This window comes from Mauremys reevesii, linkage group 3 (genome assembly GCF_016161935.1).
Source record: "Mauremys reevesii isolate NIE-2019 linkage group 3, ASM1616193v1, whole genome shotgun sequence".
Classification (NCBI taxonomy): domain Eukaryota; kingdom Metazoa; phylum Chordata; order Testudines; family Geoemydidae; genus Mauremys; species Mauremys reevesii.
The window spans coordinates 92,226,797-92,241,210 of record NC_052625.1 but is presented as its reverse complement, the minus strand read 5'-3'; the positions used below and the strand labels follow the sequence as shown (position 1 = coordinate 92,241,210).

The 14,414-nt window shown below is 43.6% G+C and overlaps 1 long non-coding RNA gene across 2 annotated transcripts in view; it reads left to right on the top strand.

Annotated features, from left to right (window-relative positions):
- The first annotated feature begins 12,562 nt into the window (after window positions 1–12,562).
- The window catches only part of LOC120402202, a 34,000-nt gene continuing 32,148 nt past the window's right edge, over window positions 12,563–14,414 (top strand). For both annotated transcript variants that reach the window (XR_005597056.1, XR_005597055.1), the window contains exon 1: window positions 12,563–13,193. This is a non-coding gene — a long non-coding RNA (uncharacterized LOC120402202). The remainder of the gene's footprint in view (window positions 13,194–14,414) is intronic.

The window sequence follows — 14,414 nt, the reverse complement described above, 5'->3', positions numbered from 1 at the left end:
AGCCTCCAGCTGCTATGATAGTCCAGACAGGACATTAAGGAGTGTAGGGGAGAGGAGCCCAGCATCCCGCTGCTATGATAGTCCAGGCAGTACAGAATCTTTTCTTTACACATGAAGGGCAGGGACTGATGGAGCTCAGCCCCCTGTTGCTATGATGAAGACGGTTACGAGCCATTCTGTACCATCTACTGGGAATGACCAGGAGTTTTTTACCCAGGTACCCCCAGCCGACCTCACCTGAAGCCAGCCAGGAGCACTCACGGGCTGATGATGAGGATGGATACTAGTCCTTCTGCACTGCACCATCTGCCACAAAGCTGATGATGATGATGGACATCAGTCATATTGCACCATCTGCCACCAGGGAGAGGGAAAGAGGATACTGCAATTCACTGCCACAGCATCGCGTCTACCAGCAGCATTCAGTAGACATAGGGTGACATTTAAAAGAATTAAGAGACGATTTATTTCCCTTTTACTTCGGGGGGTGGGTGGGTGGGGGTAAATTGATGAGCTATGCCCTGAACTACCCTGGACAATGTGTTTGACCCTACAGGCATTGGGAGCTCAGCCAAGAATGCAAATGCTTTTCGGAGACTGCAGGAACTGTGGGATAGCTAGAGTCCTCAGTCCCCTCTCCCTCCCTCCATGAGCGTCCATTTGATTCTTTGGCTTTCCATTACGCTTGTCACGCAGCAGTGTGCTGAGTCCCTGCTGTGGCCTCTGTCTGGAGATTTTTTAAAAATGTTTTGGAATTTCGTCTTCTGTAACGGAGCTCTGATAGAACAGATTTGCCTGCCCATACAGTGATCACATCCATACGGTCCATGCTGGAGCTCTTTTTGGATTTGGATTTCAGACTGCATCGCCACCCGTGCTGATCGGAACTCGGCGCTGGGCAAACAGGAAATGATATTGAAAACCTCGCAGGGCTTTTCCTGTCTACCTGGCCACTGCATCAGAGTTCAGATTGCTGTCCAGAGAGGTCACAGTGGTGCATTGTGGGATACCACCCGGAGGCCAATACCGTCGATTTGCAGCCACACTAACCCTAATCCGATATGGTAATACCGATATTAGCGCTACTCCTCTCATTAGGGAGGAATACAGAAACCGGTTTAAAGAGCCCTTTATATTGATATAAAGGGCCTCTTAGTGTGGATGGGTGCGGCGTTAAATCGGTTTAATGCTCCTAAAATCGGTTTAAACGTGTAGTGTAGACCAGGCCTGAGATAAGAACCTTTATAATGGTATAAACTGTGATCATACTAGGGGTTGTACCAATACAAGGATTTTAGTTTAAAAAAAAATCACACCGCCTAACCGAAAGTTATACCTGTACAAAAATAGTGTAGGGCAGGCCTAAGACACATAAAATATGCTGTTATATGTCATCAGTTCAGATTCTGATACCCTGACTCATACTGAGTAGCACCTTACTCTCCAAGTAGTTCCACTGACTGAAGTCAGTTAGGGCTAGATCCACAGAAGAACTTAGGCGATTAACTGTTACTTTAGGAGCCTAAAGTTGACATTTAGGCACTGCCGAGAGCCTCAAAACCCCTGCACAACAGCCACCTAAGTCTGTATGTTTCCCTGTTAAAGTCTTTTAGGCACCTACATTTCTGACAGTGAGCATGCGCACACAGCTGCCTCAGTCTAGGCGTCTTTCTCAGCACTTAAGCCCAAGCAGGCTCCCCAAACTAAGCATTCCCCTGACTATCTCATGTGTGGGGAACCTGGTAGACATTCTCAGCACATTCCTATCCCCACACAAATTAAGTGGAGGGCTGTTGGGGAATCCAGGCTTCCAGGAACAGCACTGTCCCCAGTGCAGATCCTTGGGGTCCTCAGCATTTACCTTTCCTTGCTATGCAGCCAGGAGCCTGACAGCCCGAGTTGGAGGTGGGGCTCTCAGAGCTTTTAGCCTCCCTAAGCTACTTCTGACATTGGGATTCTCCCCAGGGACAGTGCGAGGAGTACCCAGGGAGCTGGGGCCAGCTGGCTGCTCCATTTCACATAGGAAAAGTTCAATGGAAACATGCTGATTTTTTCCAAAATGATATGTTTTTTCAAATTTCCTTTCTGCAGGACATTGCAAGATGTCCAGCTTTTGTTCCTACTGAGGACGAAAACCTTTTTGAAATTTTGACATTTCTGAGTTTTGACCAGCTCTAGTTTCCAGTACCCTTGTCGGTTTATCTTCCAGTGATCGTATTGTGAGATACCTTCATCTGACTCATCTGTGCCTGCCCACTCCACTTCCAATGTCATCAAGAAGCCCTCCCACCTTGTTGAACCACAACCTTCCATCAGAGGGGCTTTAACCACAGTTAAGCACTTTTCACAAATGTAGTTATTTCCTTGAACTTTTTCAAGTTGGTGATACGGGTCTGGGACACCTTGATGAACTAGATTTAAAGTAACCAAGCCTAGCTAAATGAAGACATAAATCAGGAGTGTCTCAACCTCCAGTCAGAGTCCAGCATCTCTTAAAAAAAATCCAAGCAATACTAAACCTTATAGCTTAAAACTAAAGGTATGTCTACATTGCAAAGAAAAACCCGGGGTGCCAAGTCTCAGAGCCCAGGCCAATTGACTTGGGCTCACGGAGATTGGGCTGCGAGGTTAAAAATAGCAGTGCAGATGTTCGGGCTCAGGTTGGAGACCAGGCTCTGAAATCCATCAAGGAGGGAAGGTCTTAGAACCTGGGCACCAGCCCGAGCAGGTATATCTACACTGCTATCTTTAGCGCCGCAGCCTTAGCCCAAGTCAGCTAACGCAGTCTCTGAGACTCAGCACCGTGGGTTTTTCCTTTGCAGCGTAGATATCACTTTTTCCCAGCCACAGAGGGTCACATCTAGTTCTCATAGCCCTAACTAGAGGAAAGAACAGAATTATAGACAGACAGACTCTAGTCAAGAACAGACTTCTCAGACACAGATAAACATGGTATGTTGGGGAAGAGACAACACAGCTTTTGTAAAGGGAAATCATGCCTCACCAATCTACTAGAATTCTTTGGGGATGTCAACAGGCATGTGCACAAGGGTGATGCAGTGGATATAGTGTAGTTGGACTTTCAGAAAGCTTTTGACAAAGTCCCTCACCAAAGATTCTTAAGCAAAGTAAGCCGTCATGGGAAAAGAGGGAAGGTCCTCTCGTGGATCAGTAACTGGTTAAAAAATAGGAAACAAAAGGGTAGGAATGAAGGTCAGTTTTCACAATGGAGAGAGGCAAATAGCAGGGTCCCCCAAGCATCTGTATTGGGGCCAGTGCTTTCCAACATATTCACAAAGGGAAAAAGGGGTACACAGGGAGGTGGCAAAGTTTGCAGATGATACAAAATTATTCAAGACAGTTAAGTCCAAAGATGACTGCAAAGAGTTACAAAGGGATTTCACTAAACTGGGTGACTGGACAAGAAAATGGGAAATGAAATTCAGTATTGATAAGTGCAAAGTAATGTACACTGGAAAACATAATCCCAGCTCTACATATAAAATGATGGGATCTAAATTAACTGCTAGCACTCAAGAAAGAGATCTGAGAGTCATTGTGGATAGTTCTCTGAAAACATCTGCTCAATGTGCAGCGGCAGTCAAAAAAGCTAACAATGTTAGAAACCACTAAGAAATGGATAGATAATAAGACAGAAAATATCATAATGCCACTATATAAATCCATGGTACGTTCACACCTTGAATACTGTGTGCAGTTCTGGTCACTTCACCTCAAAAAAGAATACATCAGAATTGGAAAATGTACAGAGAAGATGGGCAACAAAAATGATGAGGGGTATGGAACATCTTCCATATGAAGAGAAATTAAAAAGACTGGGACTGTTCATCTTAGAAAAGAGATGACTAAGCGGGGTGGAAGATATAATAGAGGTCTATAAATTCATGACTGGTGTGGAGAAAGTGAATAGGGAAGTGTTATTTACCTCTTCACATAACACAAGAAACAGGGTCACCAATGAAATAAATAGGCAGTAGGTTTAAAATAAACAAGGAAGTACTTCTTCACACAATGCACAGTCAACCTGAGGAACTCGTTACCGGGGGATGTTGTGAAGGCTAGAACTATAACTCAAAAAAGAATTAAATAAGTTCATGGAGAATAGGTCAATCAATAGCTATTAGTCAAGATGGGGTCAGGGACACCACCCCATGCTCTGGGTGTCCCTACCCTCTGACTGCCAGAAGTTGGGACTGGACAATAGGGGATGATCACTTGATAATTGCTCTGTTCTGTTCATTTCTTCTGAGGCACTTGGCACTGGCCACTGTCAGAAGACAGAATACTGGGCTAGATGGACCATTAGTCTGACCCAGTATGGCCATTCTTATGTTCATGAATTAATTAGCTTAGAGCACACAGATTCTAGATTTTTCTGAACCCCTCACTCAATAATTATATGGCCTTCATCATAGTATCTGAGCACCTCTGAGTTATTAATGGAGAGTATTCCCATACCACCCCAGGGAGGTAAATTCTATCTAGAGTTTATGGATAAGGAAGTGAGGCACGTGGTCGTTAAAGTGACTTGCATAAGGTCACACAGCCTGCAGCTGCGCAGGAGTTGAACCCACATCTCTTGAGCCCTAGTTTGGTACCATCATGTTTACTAGACCACTCTTCTTATGCACCAGCATGTTTTATTTTAATCATTATACCAGAGCCTCAGCTGATGTAAATTGACACAGCTCTAATCAAGTCAATGGGGCTTCTGGCACACTATTTATTCTTACAATGTAGGATATTTGGGATAGGGACCTACCATCTTATGTGTTTGGATTATGCCTAGCATAAGAGGACTCTGGCCCTAGGTAATATAATCATTAAATATCAGTGTTGTAGCCTAGTATGCAACATGTAAACTAAATGTTAGAGGTGCAGCAAAATGTCCCATGTAACGAGCTATTTTAGGTGTCTCAGTCGGCCAGGGAGGAAATGTGCACTTTAAAAGGTTTTGCTCTACTTACAGTATTTATTTGAAATTTCTCTATATTCTTTCAGTACATGTTATATCATAAAAAATCCAGTGGTTTTATGGTTAGTTGGTTGGTTGATAATCTGAGATATAGCCTGGGGAGCATAGTTACAGTATCTTACTGGTATCTGTGGTAATTACTGATTTTGTGCATGTTGTGTCTGTCAGCAAGATGCCAGGCACGATAGCAATGTTACCCATTGAACTGAGTCCACCATCCCATGGCTGGACATGCACTAGTTTGTGTCTGTGTGTGTCCTGCATGTTACTGCAGCTGTGACTTGACCCAAGAATTCACCTTGCTGAATGTACAGAAACAAAACAACCCTCCCCAACCCCAAATCCAAATCCCTTCCACCTTTCTAGAAAAATGTTCCTCAGTAGCTGTGTCCAGCTAATGCAATTGCTTTCCTTTATCCAGTCATGTGATGTTTTTGGTGTATGTGGAGGTGTGGGAGTGAGTGAAAGGAGAAAATCACTGATCAGTTGCAATGGTGGGATATAGGGATATTGGATGCCCCAAGGGATTGGCAGTGAGAGTGTGGAGATTTCCATCTCTAGCTGCAATTCAGCCAAGGTGGATAGCATCTGTAAACCAGGGATGGGCAGCCACATCCGGCCTGTCAGATTATTTTATTTGGCCAGCCACGACCCAGCTCAGGGCATCAATCACCATCACTAATAGGACAGGAGTACTTGTGGCACCTTAGAGACCAACAAATTTATTTCAGCATAAGCTTTATGCTGAAATAAATTTGTTAGTCTCTAAGGTGCCACAAGGACTCCTGTTCTCTTTGCGGATACAGACTAACACGGCTGCTACTCTGAAACCATCACTAATAGGTGTCACTCATTGGTAGGCTCAGAAAAGAGGTTAGGAACCAAATGTGTGGAGACTTGTACTACCCTTTCACCCCTAGAGCCTGTGCCGTCAAATGAGGGTTAACCAGTGTGAGCAAGCTCTGCCCATGTTGAATGTATTCAGTAGATAAAAAGGGTGCTGAGGCTATCAATCCGACACATTTAATAAGCACTACATTCACATACAACTGTTTTAAAAGATATATTTATTTTTAAAGTGAGCTGTCCTTAATAAACCAGAACCTCAAAGGCAAATCCATCCTCTTTATGAAAGATGTTATTGGTACTTCTGTGAAGTTCTGTCTACCGGTGAACATAGCAGAGACATTTCTACATATGATGCTATATATCTACAGGTTCAAATCTGTGTTGCTAGTCACCATTCCTGGTAGTGTTTGCTCATGATCCTGATACCATAGAGCAACAGGTACCTAGAAAAATACCAGGGAATGTATGCATTGGTGCAAGGACAGGTTTTTAATAGAGCTGGTTGAAAGATAGAGATTTTTGGAAAAAAAAAGAAATTTTGAAGTTGTTTCCATTTTGCAGTGTTCCAAATGAAACATTTTTCTGTTTTCACAATTTTACAAAATATTTTTTTAAATTGAATTTTCAAAGTTTCAAACAATGGAAATTTGTTTTGTCTCTTCACTTTCTCTTTGCCACCAAGCGCAATAAAATGATGTCTAGTCCCGCAACATACATTTTTTATTTGCTACTTTGTAACTTTTCAAGACTTCCTCAACTTTGAACAAAGTTACTGAGTGGCAGAGTTACAGAGGCTCATTTTTCTTTTTGCCCCTTGGTAATTTTTCCAAAGTTGAGGGAAATTTTAAAAAGTTACAAATAAATGAATGAAAAAGGCAGATTGAAATAGAAAAGGATGAGAAAATTTAAAAGTGAAAAACCTTCCTGTCAACGAATGGCATCCTTCCAAGCACCCCATGTGGCCTCAGTACAGCCCTGCAAGCAGTCCTTTGCCTCAGTTTCCCCCTGCAGGGGACTTCCTCGATAATTCACAATCACTTTTATCCATTATCATCACTGCTCAGGGGGTGCTTTATTACATTAATAAACATTCAAGTCCTTCCATTCTCCCAGGCCTTTGCTACTTATTGTCTCAGTCCCTGAATTTCAGGTTTCTCTGCTGGAGCCTACTCACTCCCAGCTGCTTCTAAATTCTGTGTACTTACTGAGAACCCTCTCTGTGCAGATTCCTGCTTGTGTTATAGGGGAATCTGGTGATTCCTAGTTAGGTGTGCCTCCTTAGTAATCAGGATTGACTGGTCCCAGGCCTCTAGCCCTGAAGGATATGTTTACACTGCAATTAAACAGCCACAGCTGGTCTGTGTCACCTGACTCAGGCTTGCAAGGTCAGGCTGCAGGGTTGTAAAACTGCAGTATAGGCTCTGGGACCTTCCTCCCTCATGGGGTCCCAGCCAGAGCTCAGGCTCCAGTCCAAGCCTCAATGCCTACACTGCAATTTTAACATTCTGTAGCCTGAGCCCTGCAAACCCAAGTCAGTTGACACAGACCAGCTGTGGGTGTTTAATTGTAATGTGGACGTTCCCTTAAGGACCAGCCACCCTTTTATGTTCCCCTACAAAAACCCTTCACCATAATTAATTTTATTTCACTCATCAGTGGCAGAAAGAAATAAAGTAAAAATGGTGAGAAAGAACAACATTTTGAAGTGCTCAGTTTCAGCAAAAACTAAAATATTGGGGGGAAACCCCAAGTTTTTGAAAAAAAAGGTTTTGGTTAAGAAAAAGAACGTTTTTCCTCAAAAAGGTTTCAAATGAAAATTTTCAACTGGCTCTAGTCGATAGACACCCCAATGGCTCTGTGGACATGCACTATCATGCCACACGTTGGCTGCCCTGCAAGGACCAGACTGTACCTTGAAGGCACTGGCCTGCGTGTGGAGGTGTGGGAGCTCTGGGAAGGATTGTACCTCAGAAGCAGAGGAGAACGGGGCATGGCCAACCTCCTCCAGCCTTCACATCACCTTTGATGGCTTACTGTCTGTGGTGCATTGAATGGAAGCAGTCCTTGCACTTGGGAGAGTGCAGGGGCTCCAGCTATGTCTGGCCCTTTGTGTGTGGTGTGTGTGTGGAGGGGGTAATCCTCCATGAGTGCTCCCCCCTCATCTGTAAATCCATCCAAGGGACAGGTACGATCTTCAAATTACCTACTTACACCAGTACATATGTCACCATATCCTCCTATGACTGACATAAGTAGGGTTAAGATAAATGAGGCTTGTCACTGAAACAAAAAGAGGGGATCTATCTGTAAATCCCAGGGAGATCATGCCCCAGAATGGCTATAACTTTCATGAACAAAGTTTTTATTCTCTCTGATCCTGAAATTGGAGATCCAACAGTCTGGAGTCTTTGCTCACATCAATGGGTTCTAGTACAATGTTAAAACAGGAGGTGAAGGCTTAGTAAGTTACCATGTCATAGCAAAACAAGCAGATGACTCATGGGCACTTCTTTAGAATTTAAGAAATACATGTACCCTTCAGATTGTTGAACTGCACAATAATTTTGTGTTCTGAAATGATGACTTGTGGAGGAGTAGAACAGGGTTGTTATTAAGACTTCACTCAGGAATGTTGCCAGTGAAAGAAGAATGTGTTAAAATAAACCCTTCTGGTAAAATCTGACAGCTTTTGATGTTCACATCAGGAAAGTGAAGGCAGAGATGCACCTGTTCTGAGGAGAGATGTAATTAAGGAATAATTAACTCAGAAGGCATAGAGAACACTACATTTAAGCCCTGAGTGAGGGATGGTAAAGTACCTGAATGTATATTATCTCAACTCCTCGGAGGTGGTAGTCCCTCCCTCCTACTTTATTTAGGTAGCTGCTTTCACATATAATGAGCACACCTGGAACCTGGACTGACAGTATTATACAGGCACAACATACAGTTCAGTTTGGCCTGCTTATTAGGGCCTGAGCTATAGTGAAACAGAATATGATCCAGTGTGCTAACTGCAATTCAGATCACAGAGATCCTCTGTTTATCATGAACTTGTTTAATGGATAAAATGACTTAACTAGGAGCCTAATCCAAGTTCACTGAGGCTAGTGGGAGTTTTGCATTGATTTCAGTGGGCATTGGATCAGGACTATTGCAGGATAACATGCTATCAAGACACAATAAGCCACTGTTCCAGTGGCTTTGCTACTTGTAAAGAGAAGAAATAAGGAGGAAAAGAAACATTCAGAATTTTCTGAAAGGAAAAGCCATTAACCAATCTATAGTTGTTAGCTAACTAATCCTCACTAAAGCACCTGTGAGACAAGAAACTATTGCCGCCCCCTTTTTATAGATGGGAAACTGAGGCATAGAGCAAGAAAGTGACTTGCCAAAGCCAACAAGGGAATCAGCGTTAATTTGATAGTAGCCTGGAATTCCTCTATTCCTGTGTTTAGACATGGTCTCAGTCTCTGATATTCAAGCCATTTAATATTGTCCTGGATCCTTAGTACTAGATTATTTCTATATGCACTAGGTACATTGAACAAGAAACACATACCTGGCTGACAATGACCAGGGCTTGCTTACAGCCTTGCTGAATACAAATGAAGGTGCTGAACTTCAATGGTGAGCAAGGTTCTTGATCTGCTGAAATCAAATGAATAAGCTGATTATCATTTTTCATCATCATCCTGATCAGTGCTTTCTGACAAACCCAATACTGGGAGAGGGATTTGACCCCTGAATGAGTAGCATTCAAATACAGCATGCCCTGTAGGAAAATGGGCAATAGGATTAAGTGGTTTCTCATAATGCTCCTAAATCTTAATCCTCAAATCCATCCATACATGAAAGAGCACCGATGACAAAGGAATGATAGCTTCTCCTAATCAAATAGCTTTCTATTTCTCTCCCTCACCTCATAGCGTTGATCTCATCCTTGAAAAAACTTGCTGAAATATTGCAGGTTGTTAACAGTAGAATCCAAATGTGGGTTAAAAAGAGTTTTGTTTTCATACTGTGGCTGCTGTTTGGTATTTTCTAGACCCAAGACGGTACAGCAGGGACTCTTCTGATGTCTAAGCACCAGCTTCACATAGAGTGACCAGATGTTCCGATTTTATAGGGACAGTCCTGATTTTTGGGTCTTTTTCTTATACAGGCTCCTATTATCCCCCACCCCTGTCCTGATTTTTCACATTTGCCGTCTGGTCACCCTAGCTTCACATCACTCACAAATGGTCAAATTCAGCTCTGTTGTGCAATTCCATTGACAGCCTGGACTGGACTGACCTGGCCCAAAGTCTTCAGAAGAGGTGAGCTACAGAACTTTTGAAAAAAGGAACACATCTAGCAATAAAATAGGAAATCTGTCAGAGTGGACTTTTGGAAAGGATAGCAGCTGAGTGCCCCTTAGTGGTGGATCTCTGGCATTACAGATTATCTGAGGGAGACAAGGTAGGTGAGATCTTTTGTTGAAGCAACTTCTGGAAGACACAAGCTTTCAAGCTGCACAGGGCTTTTCTTTTCAGGTCTGGAAGAAATAATCAGAGGCCTGGTCTACAGTAGGAAATTAGCAAAAACAACGAGGAGTTCTTGTGGTATCTTAGAGACTAACAAATGTATTTGGGCATAAACTTTCGTGGGCTAAAACCCACTTCATCTGATGCATGGAGTGGAAAATACAGTAGGCAGGTATAAATACACAGCACATGAAAAGATGGGAGTTGCCTTACCAAGTGGGGGGTCAACTCCCATGCTATGTGTTGATACCTGCCTACAGTATTTTCCACTCCGTGCATTGGATGAAGTGGGTTTTAGCCCACAAAAGCTTATGCCCAAATACATTTGTTAGTCTCTAAGGTGCCACAAGGACTCCTTGTTGTTTTTGCTGATACAGACTAACATGGCTACCACTCTGAAACCAGTAGGAAATTAGGTCATCTTAACTACATCACTCGAGGGGTGTGAAAAACCCACACCTTGAGCAACATAGTTAAGCCAACCTAACTTCAGGTGCAGACAGTTCTATGTTGATGAGAGAATTCTTCCATTTACATAGCTACCACCTCTTGGGGAAGTGGATTACTCAGTGGTTCTCAAACTTTTTGTACTGCCGACTCCTTTCGCACAGCAAGCCTCTGACTGTGATACCCCCCCACCATAAATTAAAAACACATTTATATTTAACGCTATTCTAAAAGTGGTATTTGTATGTTTGTTAATACCACTTTTCATAGCAGATTTACTAGCACAGACTTCACAGCAGACTTGCTAGCTAGCTGGAGGACTTTGAAAAGTGGTATTCATATGTTCGTTAATATCACTTTTCACAGCAGACTTACTAGCGAGCTGGCAGGCATGTACTCACGACCCCCATGTAATAACCTCACAACTCCCTGAGGGCTCCCAACCCCCTGTCTGAGAACCCCTGACCTACACTGATGGGAGAACCCTTCCCACTGGTGCAGGTTGTGTCTATACTGAAGGGTTAGCGGGTTACAGATTGTTGCATGATCTATAAAACCAGTGTCTCTGTTGAGCCCAGGATTTTTGGTGTCTAGCAGAGTTATTAATTTAAGTTACTAGGCTTGTCTTTTGAAGGCATTGTTCAGGTTTCCTTTGAGGATGAGGAGAGAATTGACATGGTGTGATGGCTTTGTGACAAGTGTTCACCCACGGGTGATAGGGTGTTCTTGTCTTATCATTTTCCTGTGCGAGTTCATTGGAGAGCATAATGACTGTCTGGTTTCACCCATGGTTGTTACTGGGGCATTTGGTGCACTGGATGAGGTACACCACGTGCTGGAATAGGCATGTGTAAGAACTAAGAGCCTTGAACGGTGTGTTGTGGAGGGTATTGATCATCATAGTAATCGAGATATACATGTAGGTTTTGCATCTGTTGTTATAGCAGGGTCTGGTGCCCCTTGGGGCTGGTGTGTCACAGTGTCCTGGTCTGTGGTGAGCTTGCTTCTTGTGCTTTACCACTAAGAACAGGCAGCATAGTGTGCCTGATGAATGCTAATATAAGCTCCAGAGAACATGGTTATTTAAGGAATAATGTACACGACAGAGGACTATCCAAGGGAATAAGTGTCTTTCAAAGCTGTTTGAGTCTAGAACTGAGCAAATAATAGATTTTTTTAGGTTCAGTGGCTGAACCAAAAACATTTGAAAAAAATTGCTTAGTTTGAAGTTTTTCAAAAGTTTTTAGAAGTTTTCAGAAGTTTCAGTTTTTTTGTATTTGTTTTGTTTTTTTGCAAATAAAAAAGCCCTCCAAATTTTAGTTTGGGTAGAAATAAACCATTTAAATATTTATGAAATTTTTGTTTTTACTTTTTTTCAGCCAAAACTATTTGCTGAATAATTCTCTGAATTCACAAATAGTTTTAGTGCCCTGAAAAATGCATTTTTTTGGTGAATAAATTATTAGGATGAAAAGTTTGTCCAGCTCTATTTGAATTCCTTGTTGCTCCTGATACCACAAGCAGTTCTAGTTTCCATGTTCCAGAAGAGCCTGCTGGAGACATCCAGGGTGGATAGTCTTTCCTCGGGTAGTTGGCTCTAAACAGCTTTGTGATGGGGTGTATAAACCTCATAATGGTAGTGATAGAGTTAAGGGGAACCATTCTGTGGCACCTGGAAGGGAGACAAGTAATTAACAATTAGACCCAGGTGGGGAGAACCAGAGTGTATTGTTCCTGTGAAGGAAAGACTGTAGGGCTAACAAGGGAGGACTGAAAGGAGACAGCCACTGTAGGGAGTATATATGGTACTCTACCTTCAGGGCAGCAGGGGTAAAGAGATTCTAGGGAGCTACCAGAAAGGCTGGGAAGTGCTAAGAGAAGGCTTTTGCAGTAGATTGGCCTGAAGCTGTTTGAGGAGTCAGGCTTTGAGAGAGAGAGAGAGAGAGAGAGAGAGAGGTGGAATATGTAGTTCTGGGAAAGGTGCTTGTAGACAGGCAGAGGTAGGAAGCAGCCAGGGCTTGTACAGAACAGGTTTTAGCTGCTTACATGCAGCACCCTGGACAGGAAAACTGAGAAGGGGGCAGCTCTGGCTTTCCCTACCAGCCCTAGGAAGGGGACTAGAAAAGCCCCCCTGAGGAAGGGGGCAAGGACTAAAGGGCACAGGCCAGGGCTGATGTTCATGATGTGATACAGGGATGTGGGACTTTTGGCCTGTGGGCTTCTTTACTACTACTGAAGGAGGTTATGAATGACTTGGCTTTGGGCTGCCCCTGTGAGAAGCGGCAGCCCGCTGCAGGGACAAACTGTCTTGTGGAGGAAAAGGAGGCAGAGTTGCTGCAACATAACACCCAACTGTGAGGGGAATGTGCTGGCTGGTAAGTTTGCTCTGTTACAAGCCTCTAGTGCAGCTTTGGGCTGATCAGGCATAATGTGAGTGTGAGGGATGAAATTCTGCAGAGAGCAATTTAAACCAGAGACCGTGTGTGTGCTCTGTACAAAACTCATGAAAGATCCATTCACATGGGGATTGTTCTGTATATGATTAGTATTGTCCTATATGTGGTGAACATGTGCTGATGCACTGAACTTGTGTATGAGCAAGTAATAACAGATGAGCTTGATTTCTAGAGCCAGGGGCGGCTCTAGACAGTAGGCTGCCCCCAAACGCGCGTGCTGCGCCGCCCCCATGTCCTTCCCGCGCGCAGCTGGCCCCCGCCTGGCTCCTCTGCCAGCTCGCGCGGTCCATCGTCCCGTCAGGGTCAGGAGAGCGGCCCGGACCGCAGCCGCCCGCGGCCTGGAGCCGAGCCGAGGGAGCCGAAGAGGGGACCGCGCGGCGCCGCAGTCATGCCTGCCAAATGCCGCCCCGCCCCTGGGGCCCCACCAGCCACGCCCGCCCCCGCGCTGGTCTAGAGCACATGGTAACTAGTTACAAAGGCTCTCAGACTCAGATCAATAAATTCAAATATAAATGGCTTGATTCTCTTCTGCTTTCTACCTTGTGTAGTTGTTTGCAGTTATGAAAAAGGGGTGTCCAATGCCACCATTCTGATCTGGAAGCATCTGACACTCATGTTGCACAGGGGTCAATGACTGTGCAAGGTGTAAGGCAGTGGAGAATTGAGCCCATTGAAACCATGTGGTAGAATGGCCCGTGTGACTCAAAGCAGTTGTAAACCCATCTCAACAGGATGGCTAAATGGGGTTTATGGCTGCTTTGTCACCAAAGCAAGGCAGAGCATGCTGGTGAATCTGGCTGAGTATGTTTAATACATAAATGTTCTGCATAGTAATGTATCAGTTTCTGAAGTTAAATGTACTGGTATATACTTCCATGAAGAAATATTTACACTAGAAAGATAGGATATATTGCAAATCCCAGTATAAACTGTAGAAATACCCATCTTTAGAATGAGAAATATTTCTGAGACCATGGAACATTTCATTAGAAGGCCAGACTCTCCACTGGTATAAATTTATGTACTTCCATCAAGATCAGATGGGGGTCTGGTCCCAATTTTAATAGTTATACCTTATTTTTAGTATCATAATACTTTCAGCTGCAGAAATTTGTATTCAAATACCTTAAATATATAGCC